The following is a 5,696-nucleotide window of genomic DNA, read 5'->3' on the forward strand; positions in this document are numbered from 1 at the left end:
AGTGGTCAGAACTGTGGAGGATGACTTGTTGACTGGAAGCTGGAAAGTTTGAAGTCGAGGCGATCCCTCATTGGATGGAAGGAGTGAGGCAGGAATTGCAGGATATGGAATAGATGAGGTGGTGGCTCGGGCGACTTCAATGTTGGTTGGGTCTGATACAGATCGCAGCGCAGGCATAATTGATGGTAATGAGCTGCTCTCTTTAAGCTGTAACTTTTTTCCTTAAATTGTTCAAAATGGTGTCCTGTCATGGTGACAAATGAAAGCTTTTGACTTATTTTATAATAAGAATACAAGAAAATACAATGTGACAATAAATCAAAATCAGCTCCACTTTGCTGCCTTTTCCCCTTAACTATAATTCTGTCCATCTTGGGATGAAACAAATGGAACTTTAAAAACAAAAAGACTTTTCGTTGTATACTTATCATCTGTTATAAGGAGACTGAGCTGGGATAAGGTAATGTAATATTCAGAAGCAGGGCACTTAGAGGTGTTGGATGGATGAACCAGACTTAGTAAGAGTTTAGATGTAGACAGCTGAGTGTATGACTTGAAATTTACAGGGGACAGAGCGTTGGATAACAATCAGGACTCCTGTGTTGGAACAGCCAAATTCTGAGTTAACAAAAGATATGAATGAGGTTTTCAGCAGCTGATGAGCTAAGACAGAGGCAATCTCAGTGCCAATACAAATATGCTCACAGATGCTCACCTCAGGGTGAAATATGTAAGTTGCAAACAGTTTGATTTAATCTCAGACACTTAGCAGTTAATGAGACAAAATTGATAGCTAGCGAATGGAGTTTGTTGCAGTATTTCAAAACAATGGCTGCAGCTTTTCTGATAACATAATTTGAGGAAGCTTCTGCGTGCCCAATGCTGGTGTCAGATAAGCAGTCTGATAGTTTAGTAAGAGTGGAAGAATCAAGAGAGAGATGGGCTGAAGTTTATGCCCATCGGTCGAATACACCCATTAGTCTGTGAGGCCGTAACAACTTAGTTTCCACATTAACAGCAATTAAAACAGGCATAAATCATGGTAGAACTTAAAGTTTATTTATTAGGATGCTACTGAGAGACACCATCTAATTGGGAACTATAAGGACCAAAGATAAAATCTGTACCTTAAGAATGCCAGAGGTAAACATGTGGGAGCAAAATGAGCAGCCAGAGATTGTGAAGTGATGAAAAAGCATGGTTTAGTTAACTGTGAGACAGGGTGAAAGGGATAAGGAGGTACTTTGAAATACAGTTATGCACAGGATGTCATTTGTTTGTGAAATTTAATACAGATAAATGTATATTAGTGCACATAAGGAGGAATAGTAGGTATCTCAAATGCTTTTTAAATACCTAGCTGTGAAACTGGAAGACACCTAAATGTGTTTTAGTTCGGCACATCACTAAGCATATCCAAAAAAATGCTATAATTTTCCCTAGAAACAAAATTTGAAAAGATTCTGCAGTGTGAGGAGCTTAATGACAGACTTCCGCATTGCAATGCATTCATCTCGTTTGCAAACGAGATTTAATGTAGAGAAGCCAAAATGACACATTTTGGTGAGAAGGAGGTGGTAACATAAAGGATATAGTTTTAAAGCATTTACAGGAACAGAAGGAAGTATAGAAACATAGTTTATTGACAGAGGAAGGGCAATTTGAGGATATAGTTAAAAAGGCACAACGGAACTTAGGATTTGTAGAGGCATATAATACAAAAGCAAGGAAGAGATGTGAATCTATACACACCGGTTCAGAATCAACTGGAATATTGGGTAGAATTTACTGGGGGCCCTTAAGAGCAGAAGAACTGAATTAGATGGGGCAAAATCCTGGTTGCCTTGCATTCATTAATTAGATTACAAAATGCATTTCCACCATCCTGAGCTGCCCAGCAGAGTATTGTCACATGCAGCACAGAGGATTTCGAGAATTGTTGTAGTTTGCTGTGCAAGTTTTGTGCACTTAAAAAGGGGAACAAATTGCCTTTCAAGGACATTGAGGAGCTGCTACCCACCTCAGATAATGATCACAGGGAGGAATATGAGGAAGAGAATGACCGGGATATCGTGGTTTAAGAACAAGGAGTAGGCCGTTCGGCCCTTTGAGCCTGCTCTGCCATTCAATAAGATCATGGCTGATCTTTTTGTGGACTCAGATCCACTGCTCAGATCCCTTAATTCCTTTATTGTTCAAAAAGAAATCTACCATAGCTTTAAACATGTTTACTGAAGTAGCATCAACTGTTTCACTGGGCAACCGAATTCTGTACATTCACAAACCTCTGGGTAAAGAGGTTCCTTCTCAATTCAGTCCTAAATCTGCTCCCTTTAATCTTGAGGCCATGCCCTCTTGTCCTAGCTTCACCTGCCAGTGGAAACATCCTCTCTACCTTTATAAATTCCCTCACCCCTCAATCTTCTGAATTCCAATCTACTCAGTCTCTCCTCATAGGCCAACCCCCCTCAACTCAGGAATCAATCTATTGAACCTCCTCTGCACACCGTCCAGTGCCAGTACATCCTTTCTTAAGTAAGGAGACCAAAACTGCACACAGTTACTCCAGGTGTGGCCTCACCAGTATCTCGTTTGATAAAGTCCCACATAGGAGGTTAGTGAGCAAAATTAGGGTGCATGGTATCGGGGGCAAAGCACTAAGTTGGATTGAAAGTTGGTTGGCTGATAGGAAAAAAAACGGCTCCATTTCGGAATGGCAGGCATTGACCAGTGGGGTACCACAGGGATCCGTGTTGGGACCGCAGCTTTTTACAATATATGTTAATGAAAGAGAAGATGGTATCAGCAATAACATTAGCAAATTTGCGCATGATACAAAGCTGGGTGGCAGGGTGAAATGTGATGAGGATGTTAGGAGATTACAGGGTGACCTGGACAGGTTAGGTGAGTGGGCAGAGGCATGGCAGATGCAGTTTAATGTGGATAAATGTATGGTTATCCACTTTGGTGGCAAGAACAGGAAGGCAGATTACTACCTCAATGGAATCAATTTAGGTAAAGGGGCAGTATAGAGAGATCTGGGTGTTCTTGTACACCAGTCAATGAAGGTAAACACACAGGTACAGCATGTAATAGCATGCTGGCCTTCATAACAAGAGGGATTGAGTATAGAAGCAAAGAGGTTCTTCTGCAGCTGTACAGGACCCTGGTGAGACCACACCTGGAGTACTGTGTGCAGTTCTGGTCTCCAAATTTGAGGAAAGACATTCTGGCTATTGAGGGAGTGCAGCGTAGGTTCACGAGATCAATTCCTGGAATGGCGGGATTACCTTACACTGAAAGACTGGAGCGACTAGGCTTGCATACCCTTGAGTTTAGAAGACTGAGAGGGGATTATATGGAGACATATAAGATTATTAAAGGATTGGACACTCTGGAGGGAGGAAACATGTTTCCACTGATGGGCGAGTGCCGAACCAGAGGACACAGCTTAAAAATACAGGGTAGACCATTTAGGACAGAGATGAGGAGAAACTTCTTCACCCAGCGAGTGGTGGCTGTGTGGAATGCTCAGTGGAGGCCCAGTCTCTGGATTCATTTAAGAAAGAGTTGGATAGAGCTCTCAAAGATAGTGGAATCAAGGGTTATGGAGATAAGGCAGGAACAGGATACTGATTAAGGATGATCAGCCATGATCATATTGAATGGTGGTGCAGGCTCGAAGGGCAGAATGGCCTACTCCTGCACCTATTGTCTATTGTACAGCTGCAACATAACCTCTGTGCTTTTAAACTCAATCCCTTTAGCAATGAAGGACAAAATTTCATTTGCCTTCTGTTATGAAGGTGTGGGTGTACTGTACCTTTAAAAGGATTAAAAGCTGGTAAAGCGACCTGACAGCATCAAGTGTTCTGAATAAGGTAACAATGTAACACTTGGTCAAAAGCTAAATTAGCTGATTGCCTGGAGATGACAAAACAGATTCAAACTAGGCCAATCAGTTTAAATTATTAGCCTGAAAAATACCAAAGTCCAGCTTGAATTTAGTATACTGACAATCTTAAAAGCCAATGACACAATCCGACGCTTTGGGGGTACAAGACTGGGGAAAATTGAACAGTTGAGAGGAGAACTACCAGCATGTAAAAAGACTGCCTGAAAAATAGCTCTTTTGAAAGTACCATTATCGATCAGTAACCTGTGAAGCAGAATCTAAGACCATGACGACACAGGAAGATCCAAATAGAAGAACCAAAAGTAGCCTGGTTTTGAGATAAGTGTTGTTTTGTAAATCTTCATTGGGAGTTTTTTCAGACTAGTACTATCGAAGGGAAGGTAACAGATAGGTTAGAAAAAGGAATTGTAAATAATTGTTAATTAATTATTCTCTGTTATACTTTAAGAAATAAAGATGTTAATTTTTACTTTAAATAGTTCTTGGCCTCTCAAATTTTCACAGATTACTGTACAGGATAAACCTTTTCTGTGTTGCTGGTTTAAATTAAGCAGGAGAGTTTACCCAGTGTTGTGACACCTTCCTAATTACTTGTTGTACCTGCAGACCAGCCTTCTGTGATTCATGCACAAGGACACACAGGTAACTCTGCACAGCAGCATGATGCAACATTTCACCATTCAACTAATAACCCTTTTTACTACTACTACTACCAAAACATATATCTATGTTCCTCTGTAAAATTTCAGTCCTCTGCACACTTTGCACTGCCACTCATCTTAGTGTCATCTGCAAACTTTAACACCTTATATGTGATCCCCAACTCCAATTCATCTATATAAATTGTAAATTACTTGTGGTCCCAACACCAATCCCTGAGGCACACCACTAGACACTGATTGCCAACCAGAATAGCACTCATTTATTCCCATTCTTTCCTTCCTGTCCTTCAACCAATTCTCTATCCATGCAATACTTTACCTCTGTCCTTACGATAGCACGTGTAGCTAGCAGAAGAGTTAGCAGAGAGCGGTGGGAGCTGGGCGGAAGTTCAGGCGGAGCGCAAAGCCGGTCGGGAAGGTAAGTGATTGCTATTAGAGTGGGTGAGTTCTAAACCCCAGGTCCTACAAAGTAGGGTCTCCCTCCCTCCCTCCTCTAACCTAAATTAAGAGTCCACAGACTTGCCACAAAAAGAGGGTCGAAGGAAGTTTGGATCAAAGAGTGAGGCTTCAGCTCAGGAATCTTCAGTTCAGCCGAGGTTGAGTGAAGTGATTACGCCACAGTTGAAGAGGGTGAAGACATGACTGCCCAGCTGGTTCAGTGCGCAACGTGTTTGGTGTGGGAGGTCAACGACTCTGGAGTGTCTGGCTCATATAAGTGTGGAAAGTGTGTGCACATTCAGCTATTGACCGAGCATATTGCAGCGCTGATGAAAGAACTCGAGGACCTTAGGCTCATTTGAGAGAACGAGATCTTTCTGGACAAGACCTTCAGCGAGGTTATTACACCAATCATGCCAGAAGAGAGCAGAAGAGAGCAGATGATGAGGAAGGCAGACAGGAGACAGGCGCAAGAGACCCCGGGAGAAGTACCTGTCAGGAACAAGTTGAAGCTTTTGGAAACAGTAGAGACTGATGACACTGCCAGTTCGCAAGGCGACCAGGTCTGTCAATCAAAAGTTGGCGCAGAGGCAGAGTGGAAGAGTCGGACATCGCACAGAGCCGTGGTAATAGAAGACTCCATCGTGAGAGGAACTGACCGGGGTTTTTGTGGCAGCAGA

General features: G+C 42.3%; 1 long non-coding RNA gene across 1 annotated transcript in view; it reads right to left on the minus strand.

The window, feature by feature from the left end:
- LOC122555845 overlaps positions 1-5,696 on the minus strand; it is a 19,952-nt gene continuing 14,256 nt past the window's right edge. Inside the window, exon 3 of the long non-coding RNA XR_006313373.1 lies at positions 1-244. This is a non-coding gene — a long non-coding RNA (uncharacterized LOC122555845). The remainder of the gene's footprint in view (positions 245-5,696) is intronic.

The sequence above is a fragment of the Chiloscyllium plagiosum genome, chromosome 1 (genome assembly GCF_004010195.1).
Source record: "Chiloscyllium plagiosum isolate BGI_BamShark_2017 chromosome 1, ASM401019v2, whole genome shotgun sequence".
Taxonomy (NCBI): domain Eukaryota; kingdom Metazoa; phylum Chordata; class Chondrichthyes; order Orectolobiformes; family Hemiscylliidae; genus Chiloscyllium; species Chiloscyllium plagiosum.